The 21,950-nt window shown below is 40.1% G+C and overlaps 1 protein-coding gene across 2 annotated transcripts in view; it reads right to left on the bottom strand.

The window, feature by feature from the left end:
- The window catches only part of OTUD7B (OTU deubiquitinase 7B), a 53,719-nt gene extending 32,354 nt beyond the window's left edge, over positions 1 to 21,365 (bottom strand). The window contains exons 1-2 of one of the 2 annotated variants that reach the window (XM_081225165.1): positions 21,073 to 21,140; positions 5,454 to 5,668 (exon numbers count right to left, since the gene is read on the bottom strand). The gene's annotated coding sequence lies outside the window, so the exon portion shown is untranslated. Of the gene's footprint in view, positions 1 to 5,453; positions 5,669 to 21,072 lie in introns of both variants that reach the window. The other variant, XM_081225166.1, reaches the window with a different exon arrangement.
- Positions 21,366 to 21,950: the final 585 nt, after the last annotated feature.

Below are 21,950 nucleotides of genomic sequence, written 5' to 3'. Positions count from 1 at the left end.
TGTGTGCCCAACACAGCCTCTGTATCTCTCCTTCAGAAGCTCCCCCTACTTCTCCAAACCCTCCAGTCCTACAACTGTTTCCAAGGCACAGTCTTAACATATACACATTGTACATGCTCTATCACTCCCATTTCAGTGTCTTTCAACTCCTCAAGTCCTCAAGAAAACGTCGTAAAGGGAACTCCCTTACTTGCATCCTCTACCAGATGGTCCCTCAAAAAAAAGAGCAAAAGAAAAATGTCTGTCCTCTCCTAGAGGTACAGACATAGCTAAAGAGCTCCTTCATCCCCAAATCTCCAGGAACAGCAATTTCACACATATTGACCGAAATTCTAATGCCTTAATCTACCAGCCCTATCTCCCCACCTTACTACTCTCCTCATTCCAGATTCAAAGACTCTATAATATTCACCTAATCTCATGCACAATGTCTATTTTTTTGATTATTGGAAGGAATAATCCTACTCACCCTGCACAATTCTGAGATGTTTTCTACCTCCACTACAGTGTATACTTGGGTAATGTCTATTTTCTCCCCCAAAAACAAACTTAAGAGAAAAAAACTTAACCCGATCATATAATTTACCACTCCCAAAACAATGGTATTGTGTATACACACCAGTAAGGACTCAAGAATTGGCCCCTGGACTTTATCACTACAACTGGTATGTGTATGAGTCAGAACAAGACTTATCTATTTCTTTTCAAAAGTTTCTAGTTTGGGGCTTCCCTGGCAGCGCAGTGGTTGAGAGTCCGCCTGCCAATGCACGGGACTCGGGTTCTTGCCCCGGTCCGGGAAGATCCCACATGCCGTGCAGCGGCTGGGCCCGTGAGCCATGGCCGCTGAGCCTGCGCGTCTGGAGCCTGTGCTCCGCAACGGGAGAGGCCACAACAGTAAGAGGCACGCATACTGCAAAAAAAAGTTTCTAGTTTTTATCAGGCTACAAACAGCAAAATAAATTTCTAAGAGACAAATCCCATAAATAGCCAAATGCTAATATACAAATGAGACAGAAGTTCACAGAGAACTCCTTATGAACTGGTATTTGTCTTTTCGGTGCTACTGATAAAAGGCTCCCTGGATTACAGTTATTTGGGAAATTTAATAATTTGGAAGGCTTGTACAATGGAAGTGACCTTTGGAAAAATAAGGGCAGAGACAGTCACAGAGAAAGCCTATTATAATATTGGCACAAGAGTAACTTGAACAGAAACAGAAACCATGTTAATGTTTATTTTTTTTAGATCCAGACCAGTATGTCTATTTGCCACACACAATGAATTTTTTCTTTTTCCTTTCAGCTAAGGTCAAGGATAGCCCAAGGTTTGATTCTCAATAAGTTCAACTTTTAAAAGAATAGCCTGTAAAAACAAAAGTTCTACTGAGTCCTTAAAAATAGGACTTCCCTGGTGGTGCAGTGATTAAGAATCCACCTGCCAGTGCAAGGGACATGGGTTCAAGCCTGGTCCAGGAAGATCCCACATGCTGCAGAGCAACTAAGCTGGTGTGCCATAACTACTGAGCCTGTGCTCTAGAGCCCACGAGCCAAAACTACTGAGCCTGCATGCCACAGCTACTGAAGCCTGTGCACCTAGAGCCCGTGCTCCTCAACAAGAGAAGCCACCACAATGTAAAGCCCGTGCACCACAACAAAGAGTAGCCCCCGCTCACCGCAACTAGAGAAAGCCCGCACAGCAATGAAGACCCAATGCAGCCAAAAATAAAAAATATATAAATACATAAATTTATTTTTAAAAATTCTCATTACTGAACTTTTGACATGAGAGAAAAATAAATACTACAAATCAACAGAAGCTAGTCTAATAGCAAAACACACTATTTCTCTAGAATCAACCCTCAAATATTCAGTAGCTGACAACCTTCTCTCCCCTTCTTGATTCCTAACTACTGGTCATTTCACTGTCAATTACAGAACTTCCATTCAAGGGAAGAAATAGCAGAAGGGAAAAAAATTCCAATTACTATCCTATCTGAGATTAGTTATCCACAGGAAATTAATTCACTTTGTAAATTCCTTCTGATAAATCAACTTCCTTCAGCATACAACTACTAATTTTTATAAAAGCCTCAATTAGAAAATGTAATTTGCCTTTTATAAAATGATATAATTCAGTTCAAAGAAAGACACTTTTTATTAGTATTATTATTTTTTTTAATTCTCCATCTGCAAGTTCCACTGTTCCATCTTTCCTGGCTATATCTAAACCTCACTGAACTCCCATAGGTACAATATGTGAAAAATTCACTGGCACTTGCTGTTATCATATACTGCCTTATCATATTAGTTGGCCTTCCGGATATTTACCTCGCCAATTTGACTAACAGTCATTCATTCAAAATTTACCAAGCCGGGTCCACCACAGCCTGGGGATACAAATGAAGGAGAAGCCAGAGTCCTACCTTCAAGGCACTCCAGTCTGCTGTGAGAAATCTAAACATGTTTTAGTGCCCAGTGGGGTAGGAAGAGGTATTGGGAGCAACTAGTTTACCTTGATGGGTTAGGGAAGTTTCTCAAACTTAGTCTTTAGGATGTGTAAGGCTGGAGGACAAGATACATTCTAGGTAGAATTAAGGTCCTTGAGCTTGGCACCTTTCTTTTATACTTTTAAAAATTCTAAACAGGCCTAACAAACTGCTTGGCACATAGTAGATGCCCAACAAATATTTGTGGTTCTAAATTATTCATGGTAGTCCATGAGTGTGGTTAACTAAGAGCTCATCTATACCTAAAATAGGCTGGTGAATATTCACGGGTTTCAAATGTCACCATTCACCCCATAGATATGTAAAATAAAGGTCTATATGAACAAATACATTTGTACAGCTGTCTGTTCACTAAGAATAGCTTCTCTTTCGCTGTAATTTTTTTTTTTTTTCTTTTTGCAGTACGCGGGCCTCTCACTGTTGTGGCCTCTCCCGCTGCGGAGCACAGACTCCGGACGCGCAGGCCCAGAGGCCATGGCTCACGGGCCCAGCCGCTCCGCGGCATATGGGATCCTCCCAGACCGGGGCACGAACCCGTATCCCCTGCATCGGCAGGCGGACTCTCAACCACTGCGCCACCAGGGAGGCCCGTGTAATTTTTTGTTTTTAAAGCACTTTCACAAATATGGCCTCATTTAATAACAATTTTTAAAATTATATACCCTTTGAGATTTTTAATCCCTTCTTTTCTGATGGAAAACACATACACAGAGAGAAGCTTACAAAGCTTGAGTGATACCCAGATAGCAAGGAGCTTGGACCTACATATTCTGAATTTGAATACAGGGTTCGTATCAGTTCTCCAGGGATTTAGAGCAAAATGAAATCAGTCTAGCCATGCAAAGTCCACAAGCTGAAGAACTCTTTAATACTTTGCTTTTATAACTACTATCCACATTCACCCACACTGTCTTCTAGCCACCCCCACCCTCCCCATCCCCCAGCAATCCTGCCAACACACACCTATTTCTATTTCCAGGTTAGAGTTAAGAAGCAGAAACTCCAACCCAGGGTATCCTGAGCATTATTTGGGTCTCCTGTATAGGTTGTACCTTTTGTGATAATAATTTCTCTTTTAAAAGCAAGCAAGCCTCTGGTGGCACAGTGGTTAAGAATCCATCTGCAAATGAAGGGGACACGGGTTCGATCCCTGATCCAGGAAGAACCCACATGCCACAGGGCAACTAAGCCCGTGCGCCACAACTACTGAAGCCCACGTACCTAGAGCCCATGCTCCACAACACGAAAAGCCACAGCAATGAGAAGTCCGCACAACGCAACGAAGAGTAGCCCCCGCTCGGCACAACGAGAGAAAGCCTGCGCACAGCAACAAAGACCCAATGCAGCCAAAAATAAATAAATAAACAAACAAACAAATTTATTTTTTAAAAAAGCAAGCAAGCCTCATATTTATGCACGTAAAATTAGTTACAAGCATATAATACAATCTGACAAGTCTAGTCTACCTGGGAATATAGGTTATACACTTCTAGTATGTACATAATTAACATTTCACATTCAGGTCTTATGTGGAACAAGGCTGGTGGTAAGGTACAGAAAGTCAGTCTATTTTCCTTGTTTGGCACTCTAGAATTATGGACTTTAGAACTAGGATATCAGAGATCATTTCATTCCGTGCCCTCAAGTTACAGATAAGAACACTGAGAACCAGGTGAGTGAGATTAAGTGACTTGCCCAAAGCCACACAGCTAACTAGCAAGAAAACTGTGTGTAGAACATAAATCTGTTAACTCCCATCCCAGAAATCTTCACTTGACTTCATATATATTGATAACTTTCAATCTCCATGTAATCTGCACTGTGGATTGATATATGAAAACATCTTTTCCTCCTGACACCCAGATAAATCTCTTACTTCTACAGATGTATATCAAAGAAAAAAATGTGTACCTGGGAAGTTTAATCACTTAAGCAAACCATATTGGATAAGGGAAATCATCTATAAAGAAGATCATGAAAACATGCTCAAATCATCATTTTTGTTTTGATCGTCACCACTAAAAATATAAATGGATTTGAAAATACTGTACTCTTCTATCCTATATCCCTAAGGTCTGAAGTTCTGTAAAATTTAAGTTTTATAAAATTATGTATGACATAGGGAGAGATTTTTTCTTTTTCTTTTCTATTGATAGCTTGAAGCTATAATACACTTCTCATACGTTAAGAAATCACAGCAATAACTAAATTTTGAACAGAATAAAACATAAAAACCAAGAGAGAAAGCACCAACCTTTAACACATTACTTCTCCTTGTCCAAAAATGTAAAATGCCTGGAAGCATCAAAGCAATCACTTTCCTCGCATTCACATTTATTCACGTTTATTTGCAGAAAAGTTACATTTCTTCTTCCTCTTAGGAAGGGCCACCATCAGCACAGCAGCACCGAGGTCACGCAACTCTCCCCTTATGAAAACTTTAACCTCCTGACTCAATCATTCAATAAGCACTTATGAAGGACCCGCTCAGTGCCAGGCAGTCTGCTAAGTGGAGGGGACACATCATGCATCAACTAATAAGGCATTATCCCTGCTTTCTAGAAGTTCATCTAATGGGCTGGTTCCAGAAAAAACCCTAAGATCGGTATCAGCTAACTTCCTTTATTCAACAAAGATTTACTGAGTGCCAGGCACTAGAGACAGAAAAGGATGGCAAGGAAATTTTTAAAAGTAAGAGGTCTTTTCAAAATTTACTGAACAAGTTCCTCTTTTGGATTATAAAAATCACATGTTCTTCTCTAAGAACACCAATCATCAGAAGTCGACTGTAAAGGCTTTTAATGATAACACCTAACCAAATATTTTGGTCAAAGGCACTGTTTCCTCAGTCTTCCTACACTGGAGCGCCAGGCAGATACTATCCTGGACCAACATAATTTTGTTATTTATTATAAGATCCATAATATAGGAATGTGGTTGATCTTACCAATAAACTAGGATGAGTTGTTTTCTATGTAGACAGATGCTTCCAGTAAAATGTACTATAAGCCTCTAAGGTCAAACAGATGATAAATCCTGTTAAATTTTCTTGCCACCACAGAGCACATCAAAGTAGTATAGGTAACCCTTCACGAAGACATAGCACCAGGCCAAGTTTTCAGGGTGTCAGGTCTCTGCTTGTCCTTCTCCCTTCCGCAAAAACTACAAAAGGAATCAATTAGTACACAAGTCACCTGGCAAATATCCCATTGTCCTCTGAGTTCTTCTTGAAATTAATCCAGGAAACCAACCCCTGTAAAAATGAATCCCATTCCATTAATATTTTTAATGTTATTATTAGTAATGATGGTGGTGGTGATAGCAACCACTAGCTTTGTGGTTCACAAAACACTTTCAAATGTATTATCTTATTTACTAAAAAAAATGGAGAGGGGATAAAAGGAAACATCATAGGCAACTATCAAAAATCAAACCCAGTTTAACTGGAATTGAAAAGCAAGCATTTTTAATTCTACCAAAGAGCCAAGAAGTTATTTCTATTAAAAAAGCAAAGGGTTGACTCTAGCAAAGCAAAATCACAAATACCCCCTTAAATGCTAGGTCTAACTGATTCAATTTATAAATGTTAAGTCTCAGCAAGAATCTGATATTATAAATCTGTTACCCCAATCCCTTTCCCAAATGCTTTACCCACAGTTAAAGGCTCAACAAATACTCTTCTAAAGAAGGAACAGTTAATGATGAGGAAGCTGCCCTAGGAAGACAAAGTGATAATACTCAGCATTCAAGTAACTTTTTAAGATTTAACTAACGTTTATTGTGCACCAAATCAAGTATCAAGCACTAGGCTAGACACACCCACATAAATCATCTCATTAACCTCATGAGCCATGCCCAGATATTCCTGGAATCCAAATACTAAATTGACTGGATCCCCATTACTAAACAGTTTTGACACTTACAACCTTGATCCCACCTTATTAATCCCTAGAATTCAACTCCTACTGGAATTTAGCTCATCACTCTCACAGACTTAAGCATCTTTTAATGCTTTCTGCTAGGTAATGCTCATGAAAAAACTCCCTGTGCCTGTTTTTAAGCTCCTAACTCCAGAATACCACTCATTCCAGATATGGCACATGGTGATAATGGCCATAATCTAACAAGTATTCTCTTGGATCACACTTGCTAAAGAATAAACCTAAAATGCTAACAAAACTGGATTTCAGCTGGGCAGAAGACATTGAATATTAACAGTCTTCTCAACCTCGAGACTATTTTCTAGTCCTCTGAATACAGAAAGTCTTCTCTATTTGAATGAACTGAGAAAAGCAAGTGTGACCCAAGAGTCACATACTCATCAGAAAGAACCAAGGGAAAAAGAAAAAAATATTCCAACTGGCATGACCACATCACAAGGTTAACAACACATTACTCATCATTGTCCTACAAGAAAGAACTTGCAAGCAGGCAAGGAAGTCAAGGAAACAAACAAAACTCTCCCAGTGCTCAAAGCACAAACACATCCAAATGCCAAAGCAGGTCTCGCTGTCCAGTTCATGCCCAGGTATGAGTGGGTTCAGAGAGAGTGGGTAGAGGGGAGGGGAAGAGAGGAAAAGCATTACTGTGCAGGTGTGCTTGCCAGCACCAAGGCAGATTTCTTTCTCAGATTCATCAAGAGCCTTTTTAAAAAGAAATACTGGGGGAACCCACCTATTTTTATAGCTTGATTTGTGCAATTACAGAGAACATGTTGTATATGTAAACAGCAGCATATTGTACTGATAATAACTGTTGCAGACATTCCCTTTGGAATCCATCGGTTCTATACCTAAATCCTAGATCTGCCACTTTCTTGCCATGTGACTTTGGGCAACTTACTTCTCTGTGCCTTAGCAGAGAGCACCTTAAACAGTGCCTAAATATTCTGGTGAATTAATATTTTATTAACATAGTAATAAATATTTCGGATGAATTACCTGCGAGCAGGTATAAGAATATCTACCTAACTTACGGAATTGTTATCAGTATTAAATGAGGTGATTATACAAAACACTTAGTACAGCTCAGGGTAGGGTCTTCACTATTAAATAGCAAAGTTTTCTTCCCTTTATTCCCCAGGCAGGTCACAAGTTATAAAAGAAGAGTAGTCATGGTAAGGATTAAAATGGGATAAGAATTGTAGAAGCCAAACCATGGAATATGTTGACTACAAGGGAGCCAACATAAAATCCAGGAATATTTAATCTTGGCTGATGAAATTACATAACAGTGCCAGACCCTTATAGTAGATACATAGTGTTAGCTGATCCAGAAAATGCTATTTTGCATCTGCAGGTATCTGTTACCAGATAGATAAAAGCCTGGTAGAAAGGAAAAGGAAAGGAAAGGAAAGGGAAAAAAAAAGGGAGTAAGAAGGAGTCACTTCTTAAATATGCCTGACTACATATTTAAAAACAAAACATAAAGAATTCTTCAGAAGGCCATTCAATTCTCTAAAAACACACCATTAGCAAAAATACCCTATTGATTCACAGTATTTACTGCACTTTTTAGGTAATAAGATCTGTGTAAGGAAACTGTTCATAACTGCTGACAGGGTAAATAAGCTTGGAAGATTTGGGTCCAAAACTCTCCTCCTCCAAAAAGACTAATGTGGCCTTTGAGGCTACTTCACCTATAGTTTGTAACCAAAGCAACCTAACGACATGCAGGGGGAAGGACTATTTTATCTTGAAAATTGGCGGTCAGAGAATATATGCAATTAAATCCAAAATCTGAAAGAATCTTTTTCCTTGACTGTGAAGAAGTGAAACTCAGAAGAAGATAGCTCTAAGAAACCTAGATTACTGTTACATTATGAACCTGACAGAAGTATACACATTTAGCGCCTAAATATAAGGAAAATCTATGCAGAACTGAAACAGCTTGTGGTTAAACCTCATCATAATGTGGTCTTCAACTTCCCATTTCACTTCCAGGCATTTGCTCTGTGTTTTTAACCACCTGACCCACCTCCTCGTAAGCCGTATGATATAACAGAAAGAGCACTGAACAACAGTCAAAAGAATGGGCTCTACACCAAGTTCCACTACTTACAAGGCATGCACACCAGCCACTTAAACTCTTTGCATTCAGTATTATCTGAGTGTTGGGCTAGACTCAGTGCTTGCTTCCACCAGGGTATCCCTTTGGAGAGTAGATCAGAAACCAACCAAACCCAGCTCCCCTACTGCTATAACCCAGAATAAAAACATGAGCATTGTTCTCATCTATCCCTTTCCCATAAAAGCAGTTACCAAATTCTATTTAGTTTTCTTCAAATCACTTGAATCTCTCCCCTTTCTCCATTCCCATCACCCCTGTAGAGACTCTTTTGTAACAGTCCTCTAACTGCTCTCTCTTCCTCCATTTCACACCACACGGCTGAATCAGTTTTCCTAAAATACTAATTTATATATACAATTCCCTGCTCAGGAATTTTTCACTGTAAGGATAAACCAAACTCCCCGGCCTGAGATTTAAGGCCCTCTCCAATTTACCTAACTCTCCAACTTTATTAATCTCATTGCTCTCCTAGGTGAAACACTATGTCTACTTGTTCTGCCTCCCAAGCAAGAGGGACTCAGCTCAAAGTTCTCATACTTCGAGTGTTTCCCCTCTGTAACTACCCAGTCTTCTCTCTTCTCTAAGGCCTAGATTATCCTAAGGGTAAAAATTTTCCCTACCCACTCCCTCTAAACTTCTGTATAACTGTATATAACTGTACCCCTCACTTGACACCTAATGCCCATGACTTTGTATTACTATTTATCTTTTTATGCAAACATTCAGTCTTCATAACTTACTAACTTCTTGATGACTTTAACTCTTTCTATACCTGAGGCCTAACTTTTCAGAGGGCAGATATCTAACAAAATGTTTGTTGTTGAGGGTAACTACCTTGAACAAGTCATTTAAATATTCTGGGCCTCATTTTCCTCACCCAGACAATGATGACAATATGTAAATTTCCTTTCCATTCTAAAATGCTATGTGAGATTATACATAATACTACATAGCCTGTATTTCTTTTTTTCTAAATATGTGTGTGTAAATATATAACACTATGTCCTATTTTAACCCAGAATATAAATTCCCAAGGGGCCAAGTCTCCTACTACTTGTTTAGTTTATTTACTGGGTAACACTTCCTTGGCATCTCCTTAGAGCATCTTGTCCAAATTCCAGTACACAGCAGGTGTTCAGTAGAAAGGAATTTATAGTCTCAGCCAGACAGCAAACATCAAGGGAAATCTGCGTAGATGATTTTTTTCAATCTTAATTTCCATAATGAACTAGTATATTACCAAAAATTACAAAGATGATGTGAGAGAGAAGGAACTTAATATTAAAATGAGAGGTCACTTTGTGTCAAATAGCTAGGAATTTATTTTAGGCATCCAAAGAAACTAGGATGCAGCAAATCTTAAGTCTAACTCTCAAATTCTATTTTCAGAATTCTGAGGAGTGTGTGAAGTCTCTATCCCTAGACAGTAAACAGGGACCAAGTATTCTTCATATCAGATAATATTGTCCTTAGTACTGATGGAAAATTTCAGAAAATGAAGAGTCCAAACACTCAGCCAGGTGAGCTCCTAGTTCAAAGAAGATAAAAGCAAACACTCACAAAGGAACTCATTAGAGCAGTAAAGTTTTAAAATGAGAGCATGCTATCCAAAATATTTTTGTTAGTAGCATTATATTTTCCCACTGTCTTGCCTCCATTCCTCACTTGGGAATATCTTCATGTAAATATCAAGACTTACTCATTCTAAAGCCTCAGAGGGATTCTTTTCTTTTCCTTTGAAGTCAGTTATTAATGATTCAAAAGGCACTAGCAGACCAACTCATTTAAAATGACCTAACTTTTCAAAGAATTATTTTAGAACACAAAGCTGATACTTTCAAAGCTGACATCTATATATGATGTTTTCCAAGTAGGTATGTGGCCTGGATACAACTTTGATATAGTTTAGGTACAAGGTTTATAAAGAATTCTAAGCGGTTTTGAACGGTGAGAGGAAACAGAACCTCTTTAAATTTTTATACATATCCCTTTTTCCCATTTCTGTTCCTCTGCTAACTCTCGCTCTCTACTCTGTTTCTTTGCTCTTTCTCCTGACTTCTGCATTCCTCCTCGCTCTTATCCTAAGAACTGTTTGGGGAACCATGGGTAAGAATCTGATGCCAGGAGCGAGGGCTCTTACCCTCTTCCCTGTTAAGTCTCCAAATATCAGTAAAATCAAGGGCCACAAGCCATTTTCTCTTCCCACCACCAGATCTCCCTTATCAAGACTAGAAACGAGACATGAGGGGGGCAGGAAAGGATAGTGGGGTAGTCATCCACTCAAAGGAACTGTAAGCTCATTAAAGCCAATTCAATCAATTATACGTAGCTACTGACAGCATAAGTTTTCATCTCAGCCTTATCTTCCAGGTACTCTGGCCTATAACCTTCACACATTCCCCTACAACCTTCCCAAATATACTAAATGTGTGCTGAGAAATAAGAACATTTTATCAAAAATTTGAGCTAAAGATAACTACAAAAGATAATCGGTTGTAAATTAAAGTTCAGAAGTGCATTTTAGAATTATAAATAGATTTGGGATTAGCCCTCAGAAAGGTCCATAATAATGTTCTTCAGAACCCCCATAGGAAATCAAGACGTGACATGTTAAGTTTAACCACAGTTTAAATTTAAGCAATAACCATTAAGTATAAGCTTAAGCAATAACCATTTAACATAATAACCATTAAACATAATAACCGTTTAACATAACAACATAAACATAAGTTTAAGCAATAACCATTGGTGATATTTTACTTACTTTACCTCTAAAATTGCAATTTCATTATAGTTCAACTTAACATTTAATTTCTTCCTGGTGGGGGGAGGGAAGGGCTTCCGTGAGGCCTAAACAATGTTATACTGGTACTACACATTCCAGAATTCAAAGCTTAAAAGTATTTTGCTGAGATACAATCTGGTCTCATCAATAAAAAAGGTGCTGTTAAAAGTATAAGTACAGGGCTTCCCTGGTGGCGCAGTGGTTGAGAGTCCGCCTGCCGATGCAGGGGACACGGGCTCGTGCCCTGGTCCGGGAGGATCCCACATGCCGCGGAGCGGCTGGGCCCGTGAGCCATGGCCGCTGAGCCTGCGCATCCGGAGCCTGTGCTCCGCAACGGGAGAGGCCACAACAGTGAGAGGCCCGCGTACCGCAAAAAAAAAAAAAAAAAAAAAAGTATAAGTACATATATATGTACTAATGTGTACATTATTCAGGCTTTCTTTTTTATAGGCCTAAGAATTCCTGTTTCTCAGCAGTATTTATTAAGTGAACAGATGGGCTACTTTTTCCCAATGCCAATATAAATCTCCAGTGAAGGTGTCAAGACCTTGATGACAATAGCAGAATTTGATAGCTGGTGAAATGAGTCTGGCCACAGGAGCACATTGCCTCAAATGCCATCAGGATCAATTCCCAGGAGTTTCCTCATTGGGATGATATCACCAATCAATTCCTATTTCATTTCTCAGGGAATGTTGGCTCTCATCTCCTACAGGAAGTTAGTCTTGACTGCTCTCAACTTTTATGTGCATTTCTACATAATTTTCAGTGCTGAATGTTTCTTTATAAGCTTTATTTTTCATTAGGGCCACTATACCGCTCATAATTAAACAGTTCACCAACTCAAAGGACTGTCTTTATTTTTTTATTCATTAATTAACCATTTAGTCACTAATAGCGACTAAATGCCTACTATGTTTAAGTTACTGTGGCAAGCCCCTGAGGGATACAAAGATTAAAGAAACTACTTATCTGCTCTCAAGGAGCTCACAGTATAGTAGAAGAGCCATGCTAAGGGCACAAATAAACTAAAATACAAGAATATACAACTACTACCAGATCAGTACCGATAAAATGACAGGCGGATTCAGAAGTAGGAAAGATCACAGCCTGCAGGAGAAAAAAAAAAACAGGAAAGTTTTCATGGAAGACAGGGTTTAAACTGGGACTCTGATGGGTAGGATTATTTCATGAGGCAAGTGGGGAGGGCAGTGGAGGAAAAAGGCTTCAAGATTAGGTGATTAAATGAACTAGATCTACACGTACACAAATGTGAAAAACAATGTTGAGAGAAAAGGTTGCAAAAATATACATGCAATATGACTCTATCTATGATTTCAAAATAAACCTATATGTTCTTTGTGTCTATATTACACATTTTTTTAAAGTATAAAACATGAAATGGAATGATACATAACAATTCAGAACAGGATTCATTTCCCAAGAAAGAAGAAGGGGATAAGGATGCAGAGTAGGACTTTGGCTATATCTAATACCTAACAGTTTATATCTTAAGGACAGTGAGAGATCTAAAACAAATATGACAAAATGTTAATATCCATTAAATTTGGGTTGTGGGCTCAAAATTGTGTTAGGGTTTTTTCCCCTGAACTTTTCTAAATATTTAAAATATCTTAGTATTCAAACTTTTTTAATTAAGAAAGGGCCAGGTGACTGGAAGAATAGGGGAGTCATTAACACAAAAATAATCAGGAGCAGGTTGGTTCCCCTAAACTTTAAGCAAACAGTTGATAAGCTCAGTTTTAGACTGAAGAGGGTCCTTCAGATCCCTCACCTAGTGTGCACAAAAGGCACTTAGAACAGAGTGAGGTGGAGGCTGACATATATGGACAGAAAGGAAGTTTTTATTGCCATCCTAGGTCAGATAACTGAAGGGAGAGAGAACCACCTTCCCACGTAGCTTAAATGCCCTGTAACCAAGTCATCTGCCCCAAAACAAAGCCAAGGAAACTTCCAGTTACACAGGAGTTCAGATAAAGACTCACTGTGAGTAGCTATTCTATGCCGCCTCTCTCCCCACCCCTCCCCCAAACACTCATAAACAAAAACGAAATGTACCCTTGCCCACTTGAGAAAGAATTAAGAATTGGCAGCTCTGCTAAAGTGGACAGTATCCAATCCAAGGCCCTTCTCTGGAGATGTTGACAGAGCCCAGAGAAAGGAGTAGAGAAATAATAATTCAGTTAAGTTTCGATGAAGAATTACCAGTGGAAGGCATCCATCCTTCCACATCCCCTCATGTCCCAACTTTCCCCAGGGGAATCTAAGGACCTCTAAGATGTCCTCTATCCTGTTCTGTTCTTCTCCAGCAAAGAAGACTAAAACACAAAATCCAAACTCTCACTTCGCACTTTAAACCCAAATAATTTACCCTCACGAAAATCCAATGAAATTAAAAACATGGGGAAGAAAGATTTAGAATCCAAGTATGATGACAAATCTCGTTTTTTAGATATACTTTTTGTCGGTGCCCAATTTATCATAGCTTATTCCTTTTACCAAAGTTTCATTGGTACAATTTAAAATTAAGTTTAAAAGAAAACTTGAAGGCAACTTAGCAGGAGAGATAAATACATCTGCACACACAATAACACAAATACCTTGACATTCTTCTACATCTGAATCACTATCGCTGAAGAATCCTAACATCCTATTCACTCCACTCCAGGGCATCCAACTGCCCCAGGTCAAAGTCCCTATTGTCCATGGTACTCTCGGGACAGATCTTCCTCAGTCAGACCTGGGAAAATTCCACTGTTCACTTTGGACTAGTAAAAAGGACAATGGAGTGAAACGACAGAAGTCCTTCTGTCTTCTAGCTCAATGCAGTGTGGCAGAATGGAACAAACACTGCAACGGGACTTGTGAGGATTGAATGAGAGAAGTGAGCTAACATTTATTAATCACCTACCACATTACAGCCACTGAAGACTGAATTCCAGACCAAGCTATCACTTCACTACTTCTGTGATCCTAAGTAAATCTCAGGTATTCCATTTGAAAATCAATGAGGGAGACTAAGAAAGCGTAACAGTCCCTCTAGTTCTGATTCCATGATTCCACAAACATGATCACTCAACAACAAACGTATTACTGTTAAACATAATAAAGTTATTTTAAAAGTCTTTTGCTTTGTTCCTCTCCAATACACCCTGTATATACCACTAACAAAATAATCTTTCTAGAACATGAAACTTACCTTATCACCCAATGCTTAAAAACCTTTAAATGGCTTATCATTTAGTGTAGCACAAGATAAAGCTGTCCATGATCGGCCTTACCTACTTCTCCAGCCTCTTCCCTCCCCTCCAACCCTGTCCTCCAGCCATAATAATTACTTAAAAGTTACCTGAAGAAGCCTGACTGTTTCGTTCCTTTAAGCTTTTGTTCATGCTGTTTTCTCAGCCTGGAGTGTACTTCTCTCTCTCATCTGTAGGGTATATCCTTAACTCATCTTTCAAGACTCAGCTCAAATATCATCTCCTCTGGGAGGCACTTTCCAACCTCTGAATGTCCAAGGCAGAACTGACCTTTAGGCCCCCACTCTGCCCCCGACATACCTCTATCACAATACCTATCACACTTCATTCCATCTATATACTGACACATCTCTCTCCTCCCACTAGACCCACAGCCCCCTTGTGGTTGAGATCTTGTCTGACTCATCTGCTTCCTTAGTGCCTAAGACAGCGCTTACAAGAGACATTCAAGGGATATTCGATGGAGTGGGGAGCAGAGGAACGGAAAACATGAAAGGAGACAGAAAACCTCAATTAAGATGGCCTGAAGAGTGGAGAATAGCAGTATTTATCAGTACCACTATCTTTGGCCTTCTGCTCTTTCCCTAAACTCTAGTCTTCAGAGAGCTTATTCATCTTCTTGGCTACAGCTACCACATCTATGCTGATGAACTGCAAAACCACACTTTCAAGCATGATTAACCCTCACCTCTCCACCAGCTGTAGGCTCTTCTCTAACAACTGGAACACCTTTCATTTGGATGTTTCATTGCCATTTTAAATCCAAAACATCTCAAACTGAACTCATCATATTTCCCTAAGAAATGAGGAAACCTCCCTAACTTCTTTACCCCAGTCAGTGTCTCAGAAACCCAGGCTTAAAATGCTATCGTTATGTTTGATTGATCACTCTCCATCATCTTCCACATCCAGCCCACACTGATTTCAATTTTTTCCATCACAATCTCTTTGTCACTCTTTCCCCTCCTTAACCCACCCTCCACAACTCTAGCTCAGGCCTTATCACCTCACACATCCCAGCTGCTAATCTCCCTTCCCTCCAAGCCAATCTATTTCCCAATATCATCATATTACAATCCTAATAAAAAAATTCTCAGTGGTTAGCTATTTTCCATTGTTTAAGATCTAAACTTATAAGCCCGACTTTTAAGACCCTCTATAAACATAGCTCCAGACCATCCTAACCACCTGTGTTTTACTACTATTCACTGCAACTCAGGTCAGTCTCATCACTGCCCCAAGAACATTCCAAGTACACTCCTGTGCCCAGGCTTCTGTTTGATCCCTCTCAGCTCCAAATTTAAATGATTTTTTTTGTTATTTGCTTCATTTTCATTTCTTGTACCTAATACAATTTTTTTTAAGATCTGGAGTAAGTGACAATTCCTCTGTGACATCACTCATAACTACTTGAGTACTCTTCTCCCAAAACACCTATGGTATGAGGTCTGTATTATGCAAATGATAATACACTTTCGCATTTTAAAATTTTCTCTGACATAAAGAGGCTCAACAGGTATTCATTCCTTCCTATTCCCCTTACTCCCAACTAGGCTGTAAATTCTTCAAGGGCAGAAAACTGTCATTTTTCCTAATCCTCCATACCACTTAGTAGAACTAAATTCACAGCAGGTCACTAAAAATAACAGCTTAGTAGTCTCTCCTATCAAAAACTATTTCTTATAGTATAAGGCATAAGAGATAATCCTAAAAAACACAGTTAAAAATAATCCTGAACTAAACTGTATAAATTAAGATGCCTGATTTTTCCACCTCTAAATTTTAGCTCAGAAATACTTCAATCTCCTGACTTAAGTGGTAAATAATAATCCTGTGCCCATGACATCACAAGCACATAGTTTGGTAATGATTATGAGAAGGCTAGGGGTAGGCAAGGATGAAGGAAAGCAAGTCAACTGAAAGAACAAGGATGGGAGAACAGCTGTGTGGTTTTTTTGTTTACTTCTTAAGTGTGGACTTCTCCTCATTCCTTTTTCTTTTTTTTTTTTTTCTTAAATTGGCCACATTTTCAAACAAGTTTACTTCAGGAGGAAAAATCTAATAGATTTTCAAAGGAGCTAATATCTGAAGAGCCTCTACAAAGCCCAAGTCCTTCAAAAAAGCCAGCTTAATCTTCAACAATGCAGTATCACCCAGTAGGACTCTTCCAGATATTGTGAGTAAAGACTTATTCAGGCTGCAACATAGGCATCTTCTACCAATAGCTCTTAGGAATAAGGCAGACAGCCTGCGGCCCCATTGGACACACACAGATTTTGAAAAGAAATTGGTCTTCATTAACATACTCAGTATAGCCCAGTCTTAATTACCCTCATATGGACTTTTCATTTTATGAATTTCTGAGGCAAAATCTTTAATTCAAGACTGACGTTTCTTCACCATCAGTATACTTTCCTCACTATCAGGTAATTCAGGCTTAGAAATGCCAATTCATTTCATCAGTATGATCCCCAAAACACTAAAATAAGTCTGGTTTTTTAAATAATGCATTTTCAAACCAAGAAATTGCTTTCTGAAGTTCTGAATTACCTAAACTAGTGCTCAATAGCAGAGATAACTGAAAGTTCAATGCACTGGAAACATGACACTGCCCTTACCATAAGCTCTTGAAGAGAATCCAGCCATAGCCTTGAGACTTCCCCACAGGTTGGTACAACATCAGACAGTCACAAGCAGAGCTCAACATGGTGAGTAAGGTGTGTAAATACAAAAATTTCTCCAATGAATCTTATGTCTCCTGGCTGATCTCTTTAGGCCAGGATGGTCCAGAGGAGAAGTAGGAGAGTCACAATTTACCGGTGCCTGACTCCTTGTCCCTGAGTTCTTAGATCAGAGGGCTCAATACTTCTCATTAAATCCATCCTTTGTTCAAGGACCTACAATGACTCTATTGACCCTTTCATCAACACCCAACAGAGTCTGGCCTCTGAGTCCCCTCCACCCTCTCGCCTGCTCTACCCATGACTTGACCAACCCACATTCTCTCCAGTCATTCTCATTTATTCTCCCCACAAACACAACTTAGTCATTCATACCATCATTGCACACTGTACATTCTATACTTTCTGCCCAGAAGATCTTTTATCTCCTTTTACTCCTAACACAGATTAACTATTTTATTTATTTGAATGCTCACACCTATTATATAGATAAGGATGGAGAAGTAAATTGCCCAAGGTCACATTAGTAAAAAGCAGAACCACAAGTTGAACCAAGATCATCTAACTCCATAGCCCATGCCTCATTATGACTCTAATCCATAGCCTCCCAAGTCCATTTCAAATTTTACTGACTCAGAAATCTTCCCTAATTTACTTCATTCATACTTTGTTACTTGGAATTTTCTAGTCTCTACATACTTCATTTGTAGCACATTAAACTTGGTTTTGTTTATATGTTTTTTCTTAAATGTTAAAGCTTATAATAGTCTGCTTTCTCATTTACATACTGCCTTCTCCAACATCACCCTTGACCCAAGGGCAAGAACACCTGTTTTTACATCTTTTATATCTCCCCAAAGCCTGTCACTGGCACTTGGAAACTGCCTTATCCACAGGAGTGTTCAGTCATTATGCAGCAAGCATTTATTACTAAAAAAAAAAAATCAACTTCCTTCTTCTATCATATTAAAAACTCAACTAATTTCAGGCATTCATGATAAAACTGTCCTGCATCTGCATTCTAGTTACACAGATTTTAATTGTCTGATTTATCCGGGGCTGTTGAGAAGATTCCAGGCTGCCATTCCACAGCTCCTAAGTTTGCATAGGAAAGATACTGCTGAAGTCACACTTCAAAGCATTGTTTCAGGATTTTTCCCTTGATGGGATGAATGTCTGGCATAAGGAGAACGTGTGCTCCCTTATAAAGTCCTCTGCCAGCATACTTAGCATGCTTGAGACATTCAGGAGCTCTAAAACTTCAACAAGTGGCACTTAGTGCCCCGGTAACAGTCTGAAAACTTATTTTTAATACTGAGTTATTCCACCATAATTCACTTGGTTACATATATATTGAATCTCAAAATTCCAAACAAAGCCTTCTGAGAACTGAAAACAGTGATGGGCTATTGGGCTGCCCTACACTTATTCCTAGAGTTTATTCACTCCTTCAATCCCCACCCCTAACCCCTGGAATAACACATGTAGTTCAACTAGGGGAAGTTGCTAAATACAGATATGAATTGAATTTGCCAGATATCATCACTAATATTGGCATGAACTAACTCATAAATTAAAACAATACTGATAGTCAACAGACTCTGGAACAGCATGTGTGGTTTTTAAAAATTAGATATTACCCTTCAAATTAAATCATTTTCAATAGGAGTCCCAAAAGAAAGAGATTAACGAAATAAAGCTTCAGGAAAATTTCCACGTTGTTGGTAACTAACTACACAAAGTCCAACTAGTAATTAACATTCATTACTGGTCAGCCTGCCTTATACAAGTCGGTAGACAGCCCTTTCTTTGGCAAAGGTTTACTTTTTTTTTTCACAAGGGAGTCTTTGGCATTAAATGAAAGGGATAAGTCAAAGCAGGCAACAACAACAACAAAAATAGTAATAGTTTGGAAACTATCTTCCTTCCATCTTTCCTTCCTGCTTGAATGCGTACTGTCCAAAGTGGATATCTGTTCAACTCTAAATTATTCATGTTAATGGATGATTATCGGTAGAAAGGTGCTGATAATCCGAAATGGAAAAAATCGAAAAATAATCTATTTCAGTTTTGGAAAATCTTTTCAGCGTATTTATCATTTCAATTATTCCTAGCATGAGCTAATATGTGTATTCATTTGTAATCTCTAAGTACATAGTAACTGGCCACTAACTCAGGGAGGTGCTCTGAGGCATGCTGGGTAGCTAGTGGAAATTAGAACGGACTGGTATTCAGCTTCCAGATGAGCAACATCAATTTCATTTATTTTACAGTTCTGTCCAGCCTTCAAAATATCAATAGACGAGCACAGCAGGTTGGTTACTAACCTTTAAAAGAAAGGCTCGGAAAAACAATGAGGACAAAGAGTATAATTGTTTGCCCATAATGTATTCATTTGTAAATTATGCACAGCAAATGTTTAATTACAAGTCTGATTCTCCCTAGGCACCCAGCATAAGCCCCTGCTGTCTTCTCCATGCCATCAAGAATGCAATCTCATTTATTAGGAAAGAAAGTTTCTGTTTTTTAAAGTTATACAGTATAGAAAATGTTTTTAAAAGATTTAGGACTAGCTACCCTTTTGGACCCACCTTATCACTACCTCTTCTCTCTACTTTGTCCTTTCCCTCTTTAGAAATAGGTTGAAAGACAAAGGGATCCTGCGTCCTCTAAGATCTAAATATACAGTATGAGAAGCCAAAGACTGAACAATTACCCGTTTCGGATTTTCTAGAAAGCATTTTATACATATATGTACTAAAAGTCAACTAATTTTTGCCTTTGCATTCATGAAAAGAAAACTCCCTGAAGAGCTGGGGAGAATCTCTTACAGAAAATTTCTTTGAACTTAATTTTTATATCTGTATTGTGCCCAGAGAAGCCACCTGGGCTCCAGAGAGACTATCTAGACCGTGGGGGGGGGGGCGGGGAGGTGAGAAAAAAAGAGAGGAAGAGAGAGAAGGAAAGACGGAGGGGAAGAGAGAGGCGGAGAGAGAGACTCAGAGCGCTGGTCCTTGTGAGCCGACAAGCTAAAAATACGCCGGCCCAGTAAACAAATCCCGTTCCATCCCGACCGGAGCCACACCGTTAACCTAGTAATTATGAGAAGAGGAGTGAGATCACGCAGCCCCCGGCTTACTCATCATTAGCTTCTAAAGTTTCCATCGGCTCATGGCAACTTTTCTTTTTTCTAAAGTTCATAAGCCTGCCCTAGTATCAATCTCTCTCTCTCTCTCTCTCTCTCTCACACACACACACACACTTCTTTTTCGCTCCCTTCCTCCATTACTGGACGCACCTCAGTTTGGCTATCGATAGGGGAGAACAGCTTGTTTTCTTTTCCTTTTTCTTTTATATTGAGACTTTAAAATGAACTTTATCCTACAATGAGGGTAGTACCCTGCACTCCTAGCCACCTTAAAACTCCACCATCCCTCCCCGAAAGTCTAGCTGACAAGGGAGGACCGTCCAAACTGCCCAGCACAGCTGAGGAAGGGAGGCCACGAACGGGGAAGGGGGGCTGGGAAGGCGGGACGCAGGTGAAAGGGAGGAGTAACCGGGGAAAGGTTGGGGCCAAGCAAGGAACAGTCAGGGCGAAGAGGGGGTGCCGAGAGGAGATGGCTCAGGGTGAAATATAATCAGAAAGGAGATGGGGAACAGTGGCGATCAGAGGGTCAGAGTTTAGGAGTCTGAAGAGGCGGGAGGGGCGGGAGCAGACGGGGGAGGGTGACAAGGCGGGGGCTCCGTTACCCTCGCGGCTCCCGGGGCAAGGCCCTAGGCCGGGGCGGAGCGCGGGGCCCGGCTGCCTCTCCTCATTCCTCTGCTGTGACCCCGGGGTCCGGCCGGCCCCTCCCCCGTCGACGATGGAGGCGGAGGCGGTGGCAGAGACTGAGACCGCGGCTGTTGTTCCGCACAGGATCAGGAGCTGGAGCCAGACGGGACTGATCTGGACTGGCCTCCCCCAGTGGCTTTTTGCCTGCTCCACACTCGACTCCGGCTGCTGGTTCAGGATCGGTGGTTTTCGGCCGTCCGGCCGGAAACAAGCGCCAGTTTCCGGCCGGAGCGGGTTGGTGGTGACACCCAAGCGGCCCCCGGGCCTCCTCCCGCCCCACCCCGCCCCGCCCCACCCCGTAGCAGCCCCGCCCTTAGCGCCGCTCCCCTAGCTACGGCCAGTTTGGCGCTTGCCCCGCGCGTGACCCCGTGTTTTCCTGGCCCGTGTACCTAAAGCTCCTGTTCTGGAGAGTTCTTGAACCGGAGCTGGAGGGCTACTGGGTGGACTCTTGAGACTTTGAGGTGTAGTCAGTTGGACACAGCCCTTTGGGAAGAAGCAGAAAGAGGCGGGGTAGTTGTAGAAAGGTGAGAGGGATGAAAATACTTAGAATGAGAAGACTGAAATTCTAGTTACTCTACACGATCATTCTGGACTGACCGGAGGAAAATTAACACTTCTTCCAGACCAATCTCACCCAGTTAAGCACTCTCCCTCCTTCACTCCTGCAGTGAACATAGTGAAAGATGTTAGGGGAAACCCCGAACGAACTTTTTGGCCAATCGAATACTTTTCTCTGTAAATACTCAGTATTTATTTATTTGCATAATGATGATACCCTATTGACATATCTGCCTTA

This window comes from Mesoplodon bidens (genome assembly GCF_964165515.1).
Source record: "Mesoplodon bidens genome assembly, chromosome: 2".
Taxonomy (NCBI): Eukaryota; Metazoa; Chordata; class Mammalia; order Artiodactyla; family Ziphiidae; genus Mesoplodon; species Mesoplodon bidens.
This window is presented reverse-complemented; position numbering and strand designations above follow the sequence as displayed.